We start from the raw sequence: 23,203 nt of genomic DNA on the forward strand, positions 1-23,203 counted from the left end.
GCAGACAGAGAGTAGCAACAAATGTTAATTCCTTTCCTAATTTATTTCCCTCCACTACCCTCCTCCCCCCAAATCTAAGGTTAGGGAAGGAGCCAGAGAATAGACACTTGCTATTTTCTTACCGGAGATTGGGAGCACACTGTGTGTGGACACTGCCACATACAGAATACCTCCGTTCAGGATCAAGTGGAGTTGGGGAGGCCGGTGCTATTTAGTCGTTGGGTCACTGTAGCTAGAGCTGTATCTGTTCCCCTGGTGCTATAGCACTCCCAGCAACACCTCATCACACACCTCTCGATTTTTCTTTTTCTTTCTAGCCTTTCAGAGGCCCTGTCTCAGAGGCTCTGTTTTCTGGCTACCAGACCTTTTATTTATTTTATGGTTCTTACCCAACTGCCCACCAACCAAGTTCTTACACTGGCAACTGGCATCACCTGGAAAGCTGTGTTCTCATTTTTTCCTGAGATGGGCAGGTTTTCCCTGGGGCCAAACCTCACAGCTGGAAGTCTGGTGCTTCTTTGCATGATAAAGGACGCCGCGGGGGGGGGGGGGGGCGCCCCACCCCCACCCCACCCCACCCCCGCAAACGTCCCATGGGCTGGTGCCAAAGCGGCCAATACCCTAAGTTCCAGTCTGACTTGGCTCACCGTGCCTGGGCCGCGTTGGAATGCCTCTAGTGGGAATCAGTTGGGATGACACACAAGTGGTCATTCGTAGGATATTTATGGGGTCTGTGGATTCAGGGGTGGGTGGGTGGCCTCTGAGGGCTTCTAAGGGGCAGATGAACCGGGATGTCACCAGGTTTATGATTCTGTGCCTTCCAGCCCACCCCTGACTTCTGAAAGTGGCACAGCTCCCCATGTTCCTCTTGAGAAGAAAATGCAAAGGACAAAACAGCGAGAGGGGGCATAATGCTGCCTGGTGAGCAGCTCCCATGCCCGAGCCTCCCCACTAACCTCCTCCCACACTGCCACCCCTCCACCGTGACAAAAGCACATCACAACACATTTTCTAAGTTATCTTAAGTCCCTTGGTCAATCAACAAATGATTCTGAAGACTGAAAAGGAGGAAGAGAGGCATCTAGACAACGGTGGGAAAGATTCCTGGGGAAAAGCAGAGAAAACCTTGCATGATGTATGCAAGGCTAAGAATTGTTTTCTCCCTGCCGGCTGCTTTTCTCTCTGTTCTAAAGAGAAGCTTCCGAAATCGGCCAAATAAAGGGATCACACCAGAGGATGAGAGATAATGCTAAATCAACAAAAACAAAGACCCAAATGAAACAGAGCGAGCCATGAGAATCTGCGGCTATCAAAACTTTGTTTGGCCGTATCTATTTATCATCGCTGCACACCCGGGCTCTGCGGAATATCATTCTGTTGATGTCACTTATCCTCAGCAAAATATTTACACATCCTTAAAAATGCCAGATGAGGGGGGCCAGCCGGCGCGCTGCAGCAAGGCGCCCCTGAAGCCGGATCGCCCACAGCTGGGCAGACCATGAGATGGGGGCACGATGGGGGGTGGCTCCAACGGGCACAGGTAAGAGCTACCGACAGTTCCCGGAACTCAGCCACCCAGGAGCTGCGCTCTGCCCTGCCCACCTCTCCCCTACCTGACTGCAAGAAGCAGCCACATCCCTGATATGGTGTCAGCGCCTCCTCCCCCCCCCACCCCCCGCCCTCGCCTTTCTCATTGATTAAGTTCTCAAACCATTGTTAAAAGCCGGGTTGCTTTTCCCTGGAAAACTGGGCTGAATTCATTAAGCTTCCCCCTGCCACAAAAGGAATATTCATAAAAGTTTGGCAGGCAGAAAGGGAGGCTGACTGCATGCCATGGGGTGGGTGACAATTCGCTCTTCCAAAGCCACCTTCTTCTTCCATGCCCCATCCCTCTCTCCATCCATCCGTCGTGCCCCAAACCTACTCCAGGGACTTGTGATAGGGAAACACAAAGCAGCAGCTGTTTGGCAACATTTCTACCCCTCGCCGGCAACTGTGGTGGGATGCCATTTCCCCACCCAGGCGGAGCTTATCCTGAACAATAGTCGGGCTTTAAACGGCAAACAAGCAAACACACAGAGCACAACCTCAACCCCGAAAAAGCCAACACGGAGAGAAGCGGTAACTCCCTCCGCAGCAAAAGGCGCCGCCGAAACGCACGCAAAAATGCTGCGAGAACGTTGCTCGGTGCCTAACATGGCAGAAAGCCTGAGCCGGTGCGGCCACCCCGGGTCTGGGCATTGGGGGGTTCGAAGGCTCCCGGGGCGCCGACGCACACTCACCCGGCTTCGGGAGGATGCGGGGCTGGCCGAACGTCACAAAGACAAGCCCAGCGCGATCTGGCAAAACCCAACTTTCCACCCGGCTCGCCAGGGCCGCCAGATACGTCAACAGAATCCATCTTTCGAAGGGCCTGGAAGGCGCCGGGTTTTCCGGGCCGGGGCAGAGCGGCAGAGCCCGGAGGCGGCCCGGTGCGGTGCCCGGGAGCGGAGTCCGCCGCGCGCCGCCCTCTGTGCCGGGTGCCAGCGCTGGTGGCGGCCCGAAACCCACTTCGGGGCCCCCGCCCCGCCGGCCGGCGCCGCCTCTCCGGCCCCGCCAGCCAGTGCGCGGCGCCGGGAGCAGGAGCGGGGCCCGGGGACGCCGCACGGGTGGCGGCCTCGGCCCGCGTCCCCGCCCCCGCCCGGCCGTCCCAGCTGGCCCCGGCCTCCGGGCGCCGTCCTGCCCACGGGAGCAGGCCCCTCCCCGGGCGCCGGGCCCCGCCAGGCTCGCCCAGCCCGACGCGCCCCCTGCGTCCCGGTGGCAGGTCCGCACGGGGAAGGCGGGGGAGGGGGACCCCGGCCCGCGCTGGGGGGCACCGCGGTGGCTACCTCGCGATCGCGGCCGCCGCCTCCAGGAAGCCACGGGGTGGTCGCGGGTGTGGGAACTCTCCGGTCTGGCCTCGCCGCCCGCCGCCTGAAGGGGGTGCGCAGCGGTGGGAGCCGCCGTCGCCGCTGTCACCGAGCCGCTGTCGCCGCCGCTGCCGGTCGTGCGTGAGTGTGTGTGTGCGCCTGTGTCCGGACGAGTGTGTGTCTGCGTGCGGCGCCCGGCCTTTACTATATACACCAAGGGGTGGGAGGAGGCGGGGAAGGGGAGGGCTTGGGGGAGGTGGCGGAGGAGGGGGAGCAGGAGGGGGGCGAGAGGGTACCCGACGAGGAGGCGGCGGCGAAGGAGGGACAGGTGATCTCGCCCACGGGGAGGGCGTGGCTGTGGGCGGCGCAGGGTGGCAGGAGGAAGGGTCGCCCGAGGCGCGGGCCAGGGGAGGGGGAGATGGACACCGAGGAGGGCCGGCAGAGCGGGGATCCTGCTGCCAACTGGCGGGCTGGGGACCATTCCAGACCCCACGATGAAGAGGAGCCAGAACGGAGCCCAGAAGAGAGGAAGTGGCTGGCTGATGGAGGCGGGAGAGGTGGGGAGGGCCCAGTGACCACCCCCTAGAATGCCAGGGTGACACACGTAGAAGATCCTTCTCACAAGGTGTGAGATTGTGAAAGACGAAATGAGCCCACAGACACAATCTAATTTCCACAAACTTGCCTGAGAGATGATTTATTTATTAATTTAACATTTCTTGAACACCTGGTGTTTGCCAGACACCGGGGCTGAGACCTGGAGTTAGAGACTATTGACTATCCGACTGCTAAACAGTAAATAAGTAATAGATGCTAGTAGTACTATTGATGATTTAAAAACAAAATAAAAAAACCTAAATCCTGTAAATGTTTTAAGAGAGCAAAGGAAGCAACTACACTGCTTTAATTAATCCCTAAAGATGTAAAGATTTTTTTCTGGAAATCAAAACAGGATGAAGATATTTGAGAGAGAATGGCAGAACTTCAGTTACTTTAATCAGAGAAGAGAGCGTCTGAATCTAGCTATCCTTTGCACATTCAATCCTCCACCCCAACACTGTGACTCGTAACCACAACTTCCCTCTTGCAGAATTTGAGGTGGCCACACAGAGTGTGAAAGAGAGAGCAGCCTGGCAAGTTTACAATTAGCAAGGGAACCTGAACTTGTGTTGGAGAGGTTCTATTCTAACCTTGTAGTGTTGCAAGCATAATGTAATAGAAACCAGGGCCACATAATGCCATATTATTCTGAGGGTACTTTTGCCTTTACTGGATTCCCTCCTCCATTAAAAAAAAACAAAACAAAACAAAACCACAAAAACCTAACAGTTCTATTTTACAATTGCTTTGGTAAAAAGACAAATATATTGATATTATATATTAATACATTTTCTTCAACCTAGAAGATCAATTTTTCTTCTGATTTCAAAAGATATGAAAACATTTCTGTGGGCTCCTAAAAGTACTGTGGGCCCCAGGCTCTGTGCCCACTGCTGGTAACAAAGAATTAGGCCCTGTTGGTACCATTCCTTGATAATGAATTCCCTCTTTTGAAAAAAAAAAGTTAAATTAAAAAATACTGAGTTGACACAGACACAGAAAGACACACAATACAACTTTAAGAACTGATAATAATGAATCGGGGCACCTGGGTGGCTCAATCGGTTGAGTGTCCGACTTCAGCTCAGGTGATGATCTCCTGGTTCAGGAGTTCAAGCCCCACAGTGGGCTTGCTGCTGTCAGCCTGTCAGGACAGAGCCTGCTTTGGATCCTCTGTCCCTCTCTCTCTGCCCCTCCCCTGCTTGTACTCTCCCCAAAATAAAAAATATATATATTTTAAAAAAGAACTGATAATAATGAACATCAACAGAAAGAACCAGTTCCTACTTGTTTCAGTCAGGCTCTTGGGGCCTTAAATCAACTTGAAGTCATTAATGATACCTGTGGAAATATCTGTCCGTGAATGTGTCTTCAACCATTTTAGTAACCAAAGACTTCCTCTAGAGATCTCAGAACTGTTCTGAATCCTTGGATCAGGTATGTGAGGTCTCTGGTGCCAGGACCTAGCCTGAATACAACTAAAGACACAGCTGGGCAATTATAATTGGGCAAGTTCATGGATGAAAGATCCATAAAGGTTTTGTGTGTGCTGAGGGGGTACGTGTGTATAAGGTACGGATTGATATCCTGGCAGGCAATTACTAGCCTATTTCTTTTGTTGGCCTCATCACAACCCTGGGTTAATGTTTGATCCTCGCTGGCAGTTGCGATTCATATTTGCTGCCCTTTGAGGTGCTTATGTTTTCAGGAGAGACTATATGGATCCAGATTAATGCATACTAAACAGGCATTATGGTCCCAAAGAAGTGTACAGTGGCACCCTCTGTATTTCCATCGTGAGTGCCCTTGCAGCAAGAAGGAAAAAAGAGAAGTCCATAATTACAGAGCAGGTCTGCGTGGGGGAAGAGATGTCTGGGGACAGAAACGGGACATTAATGTGGAAGAACTGTATTCATACAGTTAAAGGATGCCCCAGAAAATGGAGAGAAGAAAGGATGTGCCCAAACAGCAGGAAAGAACCACAAAAACCTTCCAGAGCTGCTCACGGTGATTTTTGAGATCTGTAATTTTAATATTGTTGCTTTTAAGTAAGGACTCAACAAATTTCGCATCTCAGACCTGTTTTATCTATACCTTGCTTCTCTAATATAGCATCTCCTCATAATCTAGTGTTCACAAACTTGCCAGATGTAGGATTCATTTACTTATCCAATAAACACCTATTAAGCACCTGCTGTATGCCAGTCACTGAGCTAAGGACTGTGGTTAGAGAGAAGGTTAACATATGGTTGCTGACCTCAAGGAGCTCAGAGGCCAGTAAATGAACTGTTAATGATACAGTGTAACACTATGTGGTGCATGAGGAGTTATCCCATTGACTAGGTTGACCCTGAAGGAGCGGGGCCAGACCCGTGCTGGGAAAGGGTAGGGAATGGCATGGGGCAGGGCAGTCAGAAAAGCCTGCACAGAGATGGCGTCAAGGGCTGAGCACTGAGAAATAAATAGGAGTTTTTTGAAGTGAGGGAAATACATTACAAATGAAAGGAACAGCAAGCACCAAAACTTGAATGCAAAGCACATTCTGGACACTGCAGATATTTGGTGAGACTGGAGTAGAGGCTGTGAAGAATAGCAGGGGTGGGGGTGGAGGAGGCTGGGGGCAGCTGAAGCCCGTGGTCTGTCCTATAAAGGACCTTTTTCTTGGAGTCCATGGGGAACCAATGAAGACTTTATGCAAGGGGATGACCAAGAAAGATGTGGGTTGAGGAATGCTCACTGTGTTGGCAGGTGTGAAGGGCCAGCCGGAGGGAGTGAGGTTGGCAGCAAGGAGACCAGGTGAGAGATGCTTTGGCAACGATCAGGGTTTGAATCAAGATAGTACGAGCAGAGATGAAGAGCAAGATGCAGAACTGGCAGGACTTGGTGATGGAGGAGACAGGAGTTAGGGCAACTGGTGCCTGGCTTTCTGAACTGGGTGACAGGGTGGGCTGGGGGTGTCATCACTGAGACAGAAGTCCTAGAAAGAGACGCAGGTTTGGGACTGGAGATGGCAAATGCTGTATGTTCCCCCAGAAAGCAGATCCTGAGACAAGGATTCAAGTGCAGAAAGTTGATTTGGAGGGTGAAGGAAACACGGGTAGGGGTGTGGGAGAGGCAGTCAGAGGGATGGCAGCCAATGGGGGTATGTTAATAAGGCCAGTTACCACTGTGGAGCTTAAGTCCATGGGTAAACTCCTGGATATGGTACAAAACCTCCACTTCAGGACAAAGAGGTGAGGAAGCTGGTTGAGGGCTGCCCAGGGAGTGCTGATTTTCTGGTAATCCTGGTCTGGCACCCAGCATAGGCAGAGAGTCCTTCTCAGGTGCAGAGAGAAGACACTGGCAGCTGGCCATCTGTGGAGCACACTGAGATGGTAGCCTCTAGGGGATGTGGGTGGGGCACCATTAGCATCTGCTCCAGGGAGTTCTGGTTCGGGCATCTTGAGTGGGAAGTGCCTGTTGGGTAGCCACATAGAGAAGTCCAATAGGCATTTGCAGGAGAAGTTAAAAATCTAAGCTGAAGACCTAAATTTGGGAGTGGTTGTGTCCTTGGTGTTGGTTGAGCCAGTGGGTACTGAGCTCTGCCGAAGACATATGTGACTTGAGTTGGTGGCTGAGTCCATCACCCTGTGGTATGCTCACATGATTTGACCTGATCTGCATGAACATCCTGGTGGGTTTCTCTAGGGGTGCCAGGAACTCCTTAAGTTGTACAAGCCAGGTTAGCGCTCATGGGTGTGAATGTGTTTGGGGGAAAGGATCTATTGCTTTCAAGAAATTTGATAATGTATTTAAAATTGAGAGTCTTTAAAAAAAATGGTCAATAATATTCACTGGACGATTGATTAAACAGGGTGGACATTTGAAAACATAGTCACAATGCAAAGGGATAAATGCTGAAGGAAAAAACATGCAAGGGGTACTTAAAGCACAGAGGAATGGAATCAAATCCCCAGGCTTGGGGAAAGAGGTTGGAGAGCATTCAGAGAAACGGTCCAGTGAGAAAGACATTTTTACCTGAGGAACATTCAGAACCCATGGGGTAAGGGAAAGGTTTTCACTACTCTTATAGAACAGTGCAGTCTGCATGGAGGCTTCAGTATTCTTCACTTGAAGATTTTATATGAATTGTGTTATGTCTTGATTGTATCCAAAGGGGACAAAACAGTTCATATGAAATCTCTGCCAATTTTAGCAAAGACTGGATCAAGGGATATGTGAGTTGGTTCTTTAGATAGGCAATTAGCAAACATATCTCAGACAGTTGCTACTTCTCAGTAGGAAAGCACATACTAAAACACACAGAGAAATAAAGTACTGTCTTTGCTCTGCACTGAAGTCTCCCATAGTCCAGTGGTGGCTCTATCTAGTCTCACAATCAGGAGAGCATTTAGTGTCAGGGGATTTTGAGATGCTGTCACGAGTAAGAAGGAGGCCCATTATAAAGGGTCTGGCTTGTGGCTGCTTCATTCTGCATTCCGCAATCCTGTTTCCTAAGAGAACCCTAATGTTGTGCAGGTATCCATCCCTGTCCATGAAAACACGTGCCTTAGAATTTGATGCTAGCTTTTGGGTGGGGACCATTTGATCCGAGGCAAATGGCATCCTTCCTGCATAACTTGGACCGAAGAGATGAGAGGAGAGATTTGCTTGGGGCTCTATGGGTAAGCTCTGACTCTTCCAGGAGAGCCACCTGCCCTCTCTCAATAGATGTGAAAATAATGTAACCACATTTGCAACTGGCAGCAAAAACATGATGCCGGTGACCGTATAACTGACCATCTACACGGGGACACTGCTGACAGTGAATGGGTGTTCCAGGACTCACTGTGATCAGGGCAAAAGGCATAAACTGGGTCTTCCCATCACAGCAGGATGAATGGTCATGATGATGCCAGGAGCCAGGCCTAGGAGGGAGCTAGGAAAGTACAGTAGGTCCCCACCCTAAAGCTAGCATCAAATTCTAAGGCACGTGGTTTCATGGACAGGGATGGATACCTGCACAACGTTAGGGTTCTCTTAGGAAACAGGACTGCGGAATGCAGAATGAAGCAGCCACAAGCCAGACCCTTTATAATGGGCCTCCTTCTTACTCGTGACAGCATCTCAAAATCCCCTGACACTAAATGCTCTCCTGATTGTGAGACTAGAGAGAGCCACCACTGGACTATGGGAGACTTCAGTGCAGAGCAAAGACAGTACTTTATTTCTCTGTGTGTTTTAGTATGTACTTTCCTACTGCGAAAGGCAACACAATAAACATAGAGAAAGAACCCGAAACTCCAGTGGTGGTACTGAACTCCTGGAACAACCAACCACTTCCGGCGCCACCGCAACTTGTAGTTCTAGATACCCAAGTTGTTCCACTGTTTCCTAGCTTAAACTTCTCGGGAGTCAGGTCTCTGTTGCTTATAATCGAAAGCATCCTAAGACACCCATGCAATTACAGAATTGTTTTTGTTTTCTTTTGTTTAGTCCCAGATGGGATAAGGGCCATTCTGGAATCAAGAGATCTAACAAAAACAAGTGGAGGGGGGAAGTAGGTCAGGAATTGATATTGCAGTCTGACTTCAAAGACAAGTGTAAATAAGAACACAGCTGAGGCACACGGTTCTGCCGAATTTGGAAGGCCAGCCACGTACATGGCCATGGCGGTTTCCATTCTAGCCTCACAGGCACACTCCTGCCTCAACAAAGGGCTCAGGGTCCTGCGCTCAGGGTCCTGGGGTCGGGGGAGTTTATTCTATCTCTTGCTCTCTCACCGCTCTGAGTGGTTGTGAACCAGCTCTGCTCTCTCTCTAGCTGTCTTCCCCAGGACATCCCATCTTCCTGACTTGACTGTCATCATCAAGGGGGACCCTTGGCTTACATCTCCCATAGAATCTACCTTAGTTCTCTTTAGGGAAGAGACCTTCAGTAAGTGATGGCTAGCCACGATGATCTCCCCTCACGTTTGTGCTTTGGTCTCTTATTCCCAAGGAGCTTCAACACCCCTTACCTAGAGAGAGGAGGTGGACAGAGTGGGTTTGGGGTTGGAGCCATGCAACTGTCATCTGAGGCGAGCAGGGTTGTCCTAATTAATGGAGAGCCCTGCACAAGGCAAGGGAGAAGCCAGATTGCATGAGACAGAGTCGAGAGCATGCTTATCAGCAAGAAAGGACCAGAAACCAAAATTAAAGCCGGGAGGGAGATTTGGAGTCATGGGGCACGAGATAATAGGCAGTGGATTTTGACTAAGTGGAAAATAGACACAGATTCGGTTTTGGAGAGGTAAACTATTTTGCTGGATGGGAAAACGATGACGACTATAACACGAGTGTGGTTGAAATACTGGCACACAAAGGACCAAGAATAGACTAGCTCAGAGATGACCCCGCACAACCCAGTCTCCTGACGGGGAAAATCATGCTCAGTAGAGAAACACACACACACACCTTTACACAAGCCAAGTCCTCTTCTCTTTCCAGGTGTCAGACTTACCTTTTCCTTTCTTAGAAATTTATTCACAAATGAGCCAGATTGATCTCTCAGTGAGAAAGGGAAAATCATCAAAGTTGCCCTGGGGTGACAATTAGATTATCCAAAACAATCGTTAAAAATAGCTGCTGAGACACTCCAAGGCGGGAGTGTTAATGTTACAGGACACAACGAGCAGCGACCCCTAAATATCCCCGATCGCCGAAAACCACAGTCCCCTGTGCCTGGTGCTGTGGTGACAGCGAGGTTCTATCCCTGCCACTGTCTCTTGGAAGCAGAGCTACTGAGGCTTTCTCGGCCATCAGACCCACGGGCTGTCGGAAGTGATTACCTCCCTCCCAGATGCAACCTATCTGACCTAGCTAGCACGCAGCTTATAAACAAACGAGAATGTGCCCGTCAATTTCACAAATGGTCCATGCCTCCAAATGATCATATGCTCCTGCAACCTCCAGTGTGTGGATGGCCTGTCAGGTCTGTCCCGATTCATGCATGGCGAGTCTCTCCAACATAACTGACAAGGTTTCTGTTGCTGTAAGTTCAAGAGGTGAAAGCAGCTGACAAGGTCATTCATTTTGGAACAGGGCATCAATGTATAATACAGAATGGACTGCAGTCATGTTGTCTGTCTTCAGCTGGGAGAGTTTCTCAAATTATAGAATTTTATGAACAGAACCATTTCATGGAAGGGGGAAAAGAGAACAAGAGTAAAATCTCTCTTGCTAGGGATGGCTAGCAGTTTTGATTGCTGTTCTTTGCATTTGTGGCCTCTCTGTGCCAGGTCAACATCCAAGCACTCTCTCGAGATTGCTCAACGTCAGCCCCGGCCTACCTCGGCCCCTTGCAGGTGAATTTTCTGATGCTTTTCATCTCTGCGATTATGCCTGCCCAGTTTCTGAACCAGACCACCACCAGTGTGTTGGGTCTGACATGAAGCTGGCTTCTCCCATCTGAGCTCCTTGTGGTTCCGAAGCATCGCTTGGCCACCGAGTCACGGAATTCTCCAGTCAGCCTCTCCAGGACCCTCTCCCGCATTGGCCTCAGCCCTAGGATTAGGCTCCTGGGTCCATTTCTCTGTAAAGCTCTCATGTCTTCCATTGGGGATGTAGCTCCACCACCTAATCCCACTCACTAAAGTATTTCCCATCAATCTGCGATGGCCACGTTGCTGTCTGTGTGGGACAGAGTTAGTTTCTCATTCACTGACCTCTTTCCTTAAAGAGAGTGCTCCAAAACTTGACAAGAGTATTTGTATAAATTGCAGACTACCACCATCCTGGATTATCTCTTTCATTCCTTCTATTAGATGGGTCTTTGTTAGAGATTTATAATGATTGTTTTTGTTTTTTTGAAGAACAAACATTTTACTCACAAATAAGGTGATCTTTTGAAAACTATAGCATTGCTTTAGGAAAAATTCGCAATTAATATAGATATACTTTAGAATACATATAAGTTATTCTTTTCAAATGATTTTTTATTGTGACATTCATTAAAAATTACATATTAGTGTAACAGGCAATTCTATCTTCAGTATAAACATTCAATCATAACCACTCCCAATGATCTGTATATTCCCTTCATGTTTTTCTCTTTATAGCATTTACTCATCTGAAATAATATTACATATGATTACAGTCCTGCTTTTGTCTCTTAATATCTTCAACGAGTAAGCATTTCCCACAGCATTCTGATAATATTACATAATCAAGACAGACATTTTTGACAGTTCAATGAACAATTTTATCCTGTAGATTCATCACCATATACTTAGCTTTTCTACTACTGTCAGAAGTGTAGGCTCTTTCCAAATTCTGCTGTTATAATGAACACTACAATTAGTTTCTTTGTGTATATCAATGTTCCCCATTAATAATTATTTCTCAGAATAAATACACAGCTGTAATATTTCTGGGGCAGAGACAGAAACACTTACATGTTGCCAAACTGATTTTAAAAAGGATATTCCACTAATTCCAAATATGAGCCCTGAGAGTACTTGCCTTATGAGTACTCACTGGCCTAGGCCAAAATATTATTTTGTTTTAAACTATATTTCACTTATTACCAGGGAGGTAGGCCATTTTTATCTTTGTGCTTTCTACTTGTATACCTAAGGCAGTTTTCAGTTTATTGGTTTTACACACTTATTGATTATAGTATTTGCATCTTATTTGTGTGTATCCATCCTTTAGTTAATATAAATGTAAGTCACAATAACAACAAATCCCAAAAGTGGGATTGCTGGATCATATGGGAGTTCTATTTTTTAAATGTTTTATTATTTGTTTATCTTGAGAGAGAGGGAGGGAGGGAGGGAGGGTGTGCATGCGTGTGGGGGATGGGCAGAGAGAGGGAGAGAGAGAATCCCAGGTAGGCTTAATGCTGTCAGCACAGAGCCAGATGCGGGGCTTTACCCCACCAACTGTGAGATCATGTCCTGAGTTGAAACCAAGAGTCAGACATCCAACCTACTGAGCCACCCAGGCGCCCATGTGAATTCTATTTTTAATTTTATGGAGGAGCTTCCATACTGTTTTCCATGATGGCTGTACCAATTTACATTCCCACTAACGTTACATAAGGGGTCTCTCTTCACACTCTCAACAACATTTGTTATCTCTTGTCTTTTTCATAATAGCTGTCTTAATAGGTGAAGTGATATCTCATTATGTTTTTGATTTGCATTTCCATGATGATTAGTTATGCTGACCACTTTTTCATGTACCTGTGGCTACTTGTATGTCTTCTTTGGAAAAATATCTATTCAGGTCTTTTGCCCCCCCCCCCCTTTTTTTTTTTTGAGAGAGAGAGAGAAGGGGAGAGGGGCAGAGGGAGGGAGGGAGGGAGGGAGAGAGAGAGAGAGAGAGAGAGAGATTGAGAGAGTGAGAGAGAGGGAATCCTAAGCATCCATGCTCAGTGTGGAGCCTGATGTGGGGTTTCATCCCATGACCCTGGGATCATGACCTGAGCTGAAATCAAGAGTCGGACACTCAATTGACTGAGCTACCCAGGTTCATTTTTTAATTGGATTATTTGTGGTGTTTGGCTCTTGAGTGTATGAGTTCCTTATATATTTTGGATATTAACCTCTGCTATACCTCAGAAACATGGTTTGCAAATATTTTCTCCCACTCTATATGTTACTTTTCATTTTGTTAATGGTTTACTTTGCTGTCTAAAAGCTTTTTAGTTTGATGTGGTCTCACGTGTTTATTTTTGCTTTTGTTGCTTGTGCTTTTGATGTCATATATAAAAAAATCATTGCCAAGACCAATGTCAAGGGGCTTTTACCTTGTGTTTTCTTCTAGGAATTTTACAGTTGCAGGTCTTGCATTTAAATCTTTCATCTATTTTGGGTTAACTTTTTTGTATGGTGCCAGATAGGGGTCCAACTTCATTCTTTTATGTGTGTATATCCAGTTTTCCCAGCACCATTTATCGAAGAGACTATTCCGTACCCATTGTGTATTCTTGGCGCCCTTGTCAAAGATTAGTTGACCATATATGTGTGGTTTTATTTCTGGGCTCTCCATTATGTTCCATTGATCTATGTGTCTGTTTTTATGCCAGTACCATATTGTTTTGATTACTGTAGCTTTGAAATATAATTCGAAACAGGAAGTGTGATGCCTCCAGCTTTGTTCTTCTTGATCAAGACTGTTTTGGCTATTTGGGGTCTTTTGTGGTTTCATTTATCCCTTGGATGCAAAGATGGTTCAATATATACAAATCAATAAGTATGATACACCACGTTAACAGAATAAAGGATAAAAACCATGTGATCATCTCAGCAGATGTAGTAAAGTATTTGAAAAAATTCAACATCCTTTCATGTTAAAATCTCTCAATAAATTAGGTATACAAGGAGTATGCCTCAACATAATAAAGGCCATATATGACAAGTCCATAGTTAATATCATACACAACAGTGAAAAGCTAAAAGTTTTTCCTCTAAGATTGGAAATAACACAAGGGTGCCCACTCTCTTCACTTCTATTCAACATAGCACTGAAAGTCCTAACTAGAGCAATTAGGCAAGAAAAAGAAACAAAAGGTGTTCAAATTCAAAAAGAAGAAAGTAAATGGTCTCTTTGCAGATGACATGATCTTATATAGAAAAAAACCCCAGGGATGCCTGGGTGGCTCAGTCAGTTGAGCATTCAACTCTTGATTTTGGCTCAGGTCATGATCCCAGGGTGGTGAGATTGACCCCGCATCAGACTCTGTGCTGAGCATGGAGCCTGCTTAGGATTCTCTCTCTCTCCCCCTCTACCCCTCTTCCTGGCTCACATGCTTTCTCTAAAAGAAAAAAAAAGAAAAAAAACCCTAAAGATTCCACCAAAAAACTGTTAGAACTAATTAACAAATTCAGTAAAGTTGCGAGATACAAAATCAATATACAAAAACCAGTTGTGTTTCTGTATACTGACAACACACTATCTGAAAAAGAAGCTGGGGGGAAAACCCCAGTTACAATAGCATTGAAAAGAATAAAATACTTTGGAATAAATTTCACCAAGGAGGTGAAAGTTCTGTTATTGAAAACTATTAAGACCATGATGAAAAGAAATCAAAGAAGACACAAATAAATGGAGAGGTATCTTATATTCTTGGATCAGAAGAGTTAATATTGTTAAAGTGCCCATACTACCTAAAGTAATCTAAAAATTCAATGCAATCCCTATCAAAATTCCAATGGCATTTCTCATAGAAATAGCAAAAACAATCTTCATATTCATATACAACCACAGAAGACCCCGAATAGCCAAAGCAATCTTGGGAAAGAAGAAACTACTGAGAGCTTTTTTGATCATGAATGAGTGTTGAATCTTGTTAAATGTGTTTTCTGCAACAATTAATAGCGATTATCTGATTTTTCTTCTTTAGTCTGTTGATATGATAGATTACATTGATGTATTTTTAAAAAGACTTTATTTCTTTACAGCAGTTTTAGGTGCATAGAAAAATTGAGGGGAAGGTATGGATTTCCCATATACTCCCAACCCCTACACATGCATAGCCCCTCTCCGCATTATCAATATCATTCACAAGACTGGTACATTTGTTACAGTTGAAGAACTTACATTGACACATCATAACCACCCAAAGCCTTTAGTTTCATTCTTAGTGTTGTACATTTTATAGAGTTTGGCAAATGTATATGTATCATTGAGATGGCATATTTCCATCATTATAATATGATAGAGAGTACTCTCATTGCCCCCAAAACCCTCTGTGCTTTAGCTCTTCTTTCCTCCTCTCTCATCCAACCCTTAGCAACCACTGATCCTTTTAGTGTCTCCATAGTTTTGCCTTTCCCAGAATGTCAGTCAATTGGCTTCTTTCACTTAGTAATATGCACTTAAGGTTCTTCCACGTCTTTTTGTGGCCTGATAGGTCACTTCTTTTTAGTGCTGAATAATATTCTATTGTCTGCATGTACCATGGTTTATTTATCCATTCACCTGCTGAAGGGCATCCTGGTCATTTTGAACTTTTGGCAATTATGAATAAAGCTGCTATAAGTATTCATGTGCTGGTTTTTGTGTGGACATAAGTTTTCAGCTCCTTTGGGTAAATACCAAGGAATATGATTGCTGAACCTTATGGTAAGAACACGTTTAGTTTTCTAAGAAACTACCAAACTGTCTTCCAAAGTAACAGTACCATTTTGAATTCCCACCAGCAATGTATAGGAGTTCCTGTTGTTCCACATCTTAGCTAACATTTGGTGTTGTCAGTGTTCCAGATTTTGGCCATTCTAATAGGTGTGTAGTAGTATCTCACTGTTGTTTTAACTTCAATTTCCATTATGACATATGATAGGAAGCATTTTTATATGTTATTTGCCATCTGTGCATCTTCTTTGGTGAGGTGTCTGTTAAAGTCTTTGGCCTATTTTTTAATTGGGTTGTTTTTTACGGTTGAATTTTAAGAGTTCTTTTTATTTTGGGATAACAGTCCTATATCAGATGTGTCTTTTGAAAATCTTTTCTCCCAGTCTGTGCTTTGTCTTCTAATTCTCTTGACATTGTCTTTTGCAGAGCAGAACGTTTTAACTTTAATGAAGTCCAGCCTACCAATTATTTCTTTCATTGATCATGCCTTTGGTGTTGCTCTAAAAAGTCACTGCCATTCCCAAGTTCATCTAGGTTTTCTCTTATGTTATCTTCTGGGAGTTTTATAGTTGCATTTTACATTTAGGTCTATGATCTACTTTGAGTTAATTTTCGTGAAAGGTGTAGGGTCTGTGCTTAGGTTACTTTTCTTTGTATGCGAATGTCCAGTTGTTCTAGCACCACGTGTTGAAGAGACTATCTTTACTCCATTGTATTGCTTTTGCTCCTTTGCCAAAGATCAGCATTGGTGCGTTTTTGAATGTTGAGCCAGACTTGCATATCTGGAATAAATTCCACTTGGTCATGGTGTATTCTTTTTATACATTGTTGAATTTTATATTTAATATTTTGTTGGGGATTTTTGTGTCTAAATTCATGAGTGATACTAGTGTGTTGTGGTTTTGGGGTTTTGGTTTTTCGGGAGGCCTAGTTGTTCTAGTTTTGGTGTCAGGGTAACATTTGCCTCATAAAATAAGTTGGAAAATTTTCCTCCTCTTCTATTCTTTGGAAAAGATTTGGTATAATTGGTGTTAACTCTTCTTTAAATGTTTGGTAGAATTCTCTTATGAAACTGGGCCTCAGTAATTCTATTTAGGGGAGTTCTAAAATTACAAATTCAATTTCTTTAGTGGTCATAGGACTATCCAGATTATCTATTTCGTTTTGGTTGAGTTTTGGTAGCTTGTGGTTTTAGAAGAATTAGTCCATTTCTTCTAAGTTGTTAAATTTTATTGGTGTAAATTTTTTGTAGTATACCATCAGTAACTTTTTAATGATTAATAAGATCTGTAGTGAAATCCCCTGTTTAATTTCTGATAATGGTGACTTATTTCTTTTCTATTTTAATTTTTATCAGCTGTACTAGAACTTTACCAATATTATTTTATTTTTAATGAACCAAAATTGTATTTCATTTTTACTATTATTTTCCTATTTTCAATTTCATTTACTTCTGATTTTTATTATTTCTTTCTTTCTGCTTGCTATGATTTATTTTACTCTTCTTTTCCTAGCTTCTTGAAATAGAAACTTTGGTTACTGATTTTTGATCTTTCCTCTTTTCTGCTATAAATTTCCCTCTCGGCACTGCTTTAGCTACATCCCATATGTTTTCTTCTGTTGTGTTTTTATTTTAAATTTTTCCGTGTATTTTTTATTTCCTGGAGACATCCTCTGACATTTGAGTTATTTAGGAGTGCTTAATTTTCAGGTGTTTAGAGATTTTCTTGTTCTTTTTTTTTTGTTGTTATTGGTTACTAGTTTGATTCCATACAGTCAGAAAACATGCTATGTATGACCTCAATGCTTTCAAATTCTTTGAATTTTGCTTTATGGCTCAAGATATTGTCTATTTTGGTGACCATTACATACACGCTATTGTTAGGTGGAGTGTTTTATATATGCCAATTAGACACTGTTGGTTATCTTGTTCAGATTTTCTATATCCTCTTTGATTTTCTGCCTAATAATTCTTCAATTGATGGGAGGCAAATGTTGAAGTCCCTACCTATAATTGTGAACTGGTCTATTTCAACTTTCAGCTCTATTAGTTTTTCTTTCATTCATTTTAAGGCTTTGCTGTTTGGTGCGTACATAATCAGAGTCATTATAGATAATAAATGTATTGACCCTTTCATTATTATGTAATGTGCCTGTCTCTGCTAATTTTCTTTCATCTGTAGTCTACTTTATCTGATATTAATATAGCCTCTCTGATTGTTTTAATTAATGTCTGTATAGATCTGTTTCCATCCTTTTACTTTCAACCTACCTGTAACATGAAATTTGAAGTGAATTCTTTTATAAACTGAATATATTTGGTCCTGTTTTTTCAATTCACTCAGTGAGTCTGCCTTTTTAGTGGTGTATTCAGACCATTTACATTTAAGATAATGACTGATATATTAGAACTTAAGTCTGCCTTTATTATTATTTTTATAGTTTCTTCCTTCTCTTTTTGTTTTCCTGTGGATTACATGAACTTTTTTTATGAATACATCTTAAAATATTCATAGTGTTTCTGGATGTCTCTTTGCGTAGCTTTCTTAGTGGCTGCTCTAGATATTACAACATAAATATGTGATGTAACAGTCTACTATATTAACATTTTGCCACTTCAAGTAAAGTATGGAAATCTTGCTTCCATTTAGGTCCCTTTACTCTCATTTCCTTCAACCATTATTGTCTTGAGTATCAGATGGTGTTATAACTTTTGTTTCAATCATAAAATACAATTTGTAAAATTTGGGCAGAGAAGGATAGTCTACCGTATTCACTCATATGGCTGCTCTTTCTGTTGTTCAAGGAAGTAAATAATAAAGATTAGGACAGAAATAAATGAAATAAAGACTAGGTAAACAATGAAAAAGATCAATGAAACTGAGGGGTTGAAAAGACAAAGCTGACAAAAGTTTAGCTAGACTAAGAAAAGACTCAAATAAATAAATTATAAATGAAAAAGGAGACATCACAACTGATAGCACAAAAATAAGAAGGATCACAACAAGAGACTACTTTGAAAAATGATGTGCCAACAAATTGGATATCGTAAAAGAAATGGATAAATTTCTAGAAATGTACAACCTACGAACACCGAATCATGAGGAAATAGAAAATCCTGAACAAGGGCACCTGGACGACTCAGTCGGTTGAGCGTTGGACTTTGGCTCTGGTCATGATCTCACAGTTCTTCTGTCCCCTTCTCTCTGCCCCTCCCCCACTCGTGCTCTCTCAAAAATAAACATTAAAAAAAGAAAAAAATCTGAACAAAGTAATAATGAATAAGGAGATTGAATCAGTAAAAAAAACCCAAAAAAACAAAAAAACAAAAACAAAAACAAAAAAACCTCCCAACAAAGAAAAGCCTAGGACCAGATGGCTTCACTGGTGAAATCTACCAAACATTTGAAGAAGAATTAATGCCAATCCTTCTCAAATTCTTCCAGCAAATTGAAGAGGAGGGAACAGTTCCAAACTCATTTTATTGTGCCAGCATTACCCTGATACCAAAGCCAGACAAGCATACTACTATAAAAGAAAATTATAAGCCAATATCTTTGATGAACATAGATCCAAGAATCCCCAACAAAATACTAGCAACTGAATTCAACAACACATTAAAATGATCATACACCATGATCAAGTGTAATTTAACCCTGGGATGCAAGGTGGTTGAACATATACAAATCAAAAAGCATGATACATAACATGAACAGAATGAAGGATAAAAGCCATATCATCTCAATAAATGTAGAAAAATTCAACACCCTTTCATGATAAAAAAAAAAAAACCCGTAACAAATTAGGTATAGAAAGAATGTATTTCAACATGACAAAGGCCATATATGACAAGCCCATGTTAACATCATACGCAAGGGTACAAAGGGTACAAAGGTAAAGCTTTTCCTGTAATATCAGGATGCTCACTTTCCCTACTTCTAGTTGTAGTGAGAGCAATTAGGCAAGAAAAAGATAAAAGACACCTAAATTGGAAAGGAAGAAATATAATTGTCTCTGTAGAGGACATGATCTTATACACAGAAAATTCTAAAGACTCCACCAAAAAACCCACTAAAGCTAATAAACGAATTCAGCTAAGTTGCTGGACACAAAACTGACTTTCTTCCTTCTTGATGCTTCAAGATTCCTTCTTTTATAACTTGAAGAACTTACTGCAGACATTATTTAAGAGTAAGTCTAGTAACAACAAATTCTTTTAATTTTTCTTTATCTACAAATGTCCCGATTCCCCTTCACACCTAAAGGATACTCTTCCCTTTGAGAATTTAAAAAATATTATATACTTCCTTCTGTCTTCCATGGTTTCAGATGAGAAATCCACTGCTATTCAAATTGGTGTTCCAATAGGTAATGTGTCATTACCAAAGATTTTTTCTCTGCCTTTAGTTTGCAGAGGTTTACCTATGATGTTTTAATATGATTTAAAAATTTTTTTATCCTGTTGGGGCTTGCTCATATTTTTTTATCTGTGCATTTTCTTTCTTTGGAGTGTTTTAAGTCATTATTTTTTCTAATATTCTTTCAGTCTCACTCTCTTTCTCCTTTCCTCCTGGGACTCCAATGCTCTGAATATTTTCCTTATTGTTCCACAAGTTCCTGACAGTCTGATTATTATTTTTTTTCAATATATTTCCTGTCATTCAGATTGGGTAAATTTTATTATTTGTCCTCAAATTCACTGATTCTATCTGTTGACATATTTACTCTAGTACTGAGTTCATTTAGCAAGTTTTAAAATTTGGGATATTGTGTTTTTCGATTTGAAGATTTCCATTTTAATCTTTTTCATAACTTGTATTTCTTTTCTGAGATTTTCTATTTTTTTCATTTATTTCACAAGAATTTGTTATTGCTTGTTGAAGTTTATTTGTGATGGCTTCTTTAAACTCATCAGATAATTCCAACATCTGATTCATCTCTGTGTTGGCATAGGTTTTGTCTTTTTTCATTCAAGTTGTGATTTTCCTGGCTCTTGATATGATGGGTGATTTTTTTATTGTATCCTGGACTTTTTACTATGTTGTAAGACTCTACGTCCCATTTAAATATTTTATTTCAGTAGGTAGTCACCTGCTTAGGTTTAACATGCAGGTCCTGACCTATTTTTTTGGTGTGGCTTGAATGACAGCTTAGTTTTCAGAGCCTTTGCAGTATTTTTTGGAGTGCTTGGTTTATCTGGTGCTGCAGGAACTCCCAGTGGTCTCTTGGGGTGCTGCTTGAGGGGACCAAAGGAGTTGCCCTAGTCAGGGTCGCCTGATGTCTCTAGGTAGAAGAAGAAAGTCTCTGGCCCACAAGGATGAAGAATGTTTCCTGGGCCAGGCAACTTGTGTATAGCAGGATCTCTTTTTCCAGGGCCAACCTACCACTAGGTGTCTATTGGCAAGGAAGGAGAGTCTCAGGTCTGGCAAGGGAAGACAGCACTTCCTTTAGTTGCTTGCTTTTAGCCAGGTTCCTAACGGATCCCCTTTGCCAGTATTGTCAGGATCACCTGCTGTTGTCAGAGGGCCTACTGTCTGAACTGGTAGAGAAATGAGCCCACCTGGGTTGCCCTGTGTCGCTAGGTTGAGGGTCTGAACATGCTGGGTCTGGGTTGCCTTCTTCTGTTGGGTGGGGAGAGGAAAGGGAGGTATAAGACATCCTGCTGCTGTGTTGTTCCTATAGTCCCAGGATCTCAAACCAGCTTGGCTTTCTCTTCCCACCTTCCAGAGGGCTCCTTTGGTTGCCTCTTGAGTTCTTTCCAGGGTTTATAGTTGTACTTAGCAGGGGGGAGCAGGGAGAAATGTGTCTAAGCCATCTTGTCCAGACCAAAATTTCTTTTTAACTTTTAATTATTTATTTTAAAACTAAAGAACAATTTAAGAGAGTATCATTATGATTATTATGTGATTGCTACTAGAAATAATTTTGGCATAGAAATAAAAGGCATTTAAAAAAATGATCTGCTCCAGGTGTATAATATACTAGCTATGCCACTGAGAGTGAGCAAAGTAAAAGGAGAGATTAGAAAGATTGTGAGGAACAGCCTTGAAGCCAAGGGTGGAAAGTGTTAAGAAGCTGAGAGGTTATTATTATATTTGCTTTATGATGGGATTAGAAACCAGAGGATCTGAAGCATTAGGTTGCTTGCCCAAAATTGCTTTGGCATTTGGCTGCAGGATGGTTGCAGAATTCAGGATTATGACATTCCAAGACCATGGTAACAGCACACTGTTTCCCAGGGTGCCACTTTCAAACTCCAAACACAACATTTTCTAGAAGATACACGACAAGAGTCAAGTACTTTTTGCCTATCTGGCAAATGAACAAAAACTTTCAAAAGAAAAATGTTTACTAAATTTGACTGGTATTAAATGTCTGTTATTAATTGTCTCTTAATCATCCTGCATGGAGGGGGCTTAATTAATGTTCATGAATTCATTTCAAGCTAATGATTACCAAAGGAGTGCTTACTTTTAGAGGAGGAGTATTAAATTCTAATTGGCATTTGGGTAAGTTTGTAAAGCCATTTCTTATGTCTTTCTTCAAGCAACTGATTTCTCAAATTCATCTGTGACAATTTCTAATATGTCACATTTCTCCAAGTTTCTTTTGCCCATGATCACTTCCATATAAGCTAAACCTTTATTCCCAATAGTACATGCAGGGTTTCAGATAAAAGCTGACCACTTCCTGATTAAATGTGTTTCAGTCTTTCATTAAATCTCTGTATATAATGAAATCTATATTCCTGACTTTTTCAAGGTCAATTTTTAGAAATCTAATGAAAGACTCAAATATATGTATACTCAAATATATGCATATATATGTATATGTATATACACACACATATATATATGAGTTTTTTCAGATATATATGTATATATACATATATAATTTATATATTTATAAATTTGTGTGTGTGTGCGTATATATATATATATATATATAAATTCATAATATTTAGGAGTTTTTTCCAAAGAGAACTTTGTTTTTAAAGAAATGTAAGACAAGAGACTTCCTTCCCCCCAAAATCCTCCAGGAAAACTATCTCCAAATGAAACCAAACTACAGATAGCATTCTGGATGAAATTCACTACCCAATACAAAAAGTTTATGTATTTTGGCAAGTGCAATTCGGCTGTGATTATTTGTTATATTGAGCCATGGGAAACTACTCACTGGAAATAGATTAAGGTATCTTTGGAAAATCTCTTAACACTTTCAAGATGTCGGGATGCCATCTCACCTACCCCAAATTTCCTCCAGCACATTAAATAGCCTCCCAGCATCCGGAAAAAGTGAAACAAGCTTCCAAAAGTGTTCATCTTGCAGTTAGCTGACACTCCTGCCTGAGGTGCAACTGATTTCAAGGGTCTTGGCTTCCTCCTGCATGTCTTAGAGTATTTGTGGGAAAAGTTATGATGCTTTGGTAATTTGAGACCTCAACTCACAGCTGAGCTATTAAATCACGACTCTATGAGGAGGTGAGATGGCAAGGATTTGAGTAGGAATGATTAGGTTTATAAATTACAGGTGCAAGAATTCATCCAATAATATAAATTATTACTCAACTTGGAAGAATCTAAGGGTCAGAGCCACAAAATATGATGTACAAAT

General features: G+C 42.4%; 1 protein-coding gene across 4 annotated transcripts in view; it reads right to left on the minus strand.

Annotated features, from left to right (window-relative positions):
• Positions 1 to 3,023, minus strand: part of RAI2 (retinoic acid induced 2) — a 59,786-nt gene extending 56,763 nt beyond the window's left edge. For 2 of the 4 annotated variants that reach the window (XM_027054492.2, XM_027054491.2), the window contains exon 1: positions 2,283 to 2,684. The gene's annotated coding sequence lies outside the window, so the exon portion shown is untranslated. Of the gene's footprint in view, positions 1 to 2,282; positions 2,685 to 2,867 lie in introns of those variants that run through there. The other 2 variants (XM_027054490.2, XM_027054489.2) reach the window with 2 other exon arrangements.
• Positions 3,024 to 23,203: the final 20,180 nt, after the last annotated feature.

The sequence above is a fragment of the Acinonyx jubatus genome, chromosome X, assembly GCF_027475565.1.
Source record: "Acinonyx jubatus isolate Ajub_Pintada_27869175 chromosome X, VMU_Ajub_asm_v1.0, whole genome shotgun sequence".
Classification (NCBI taxonomy): Eukaryota; Metazoa; Chordata; class Mammalia; order Carnivora; family Felidae; genus Acinonyx; species Acinonyx jubatus.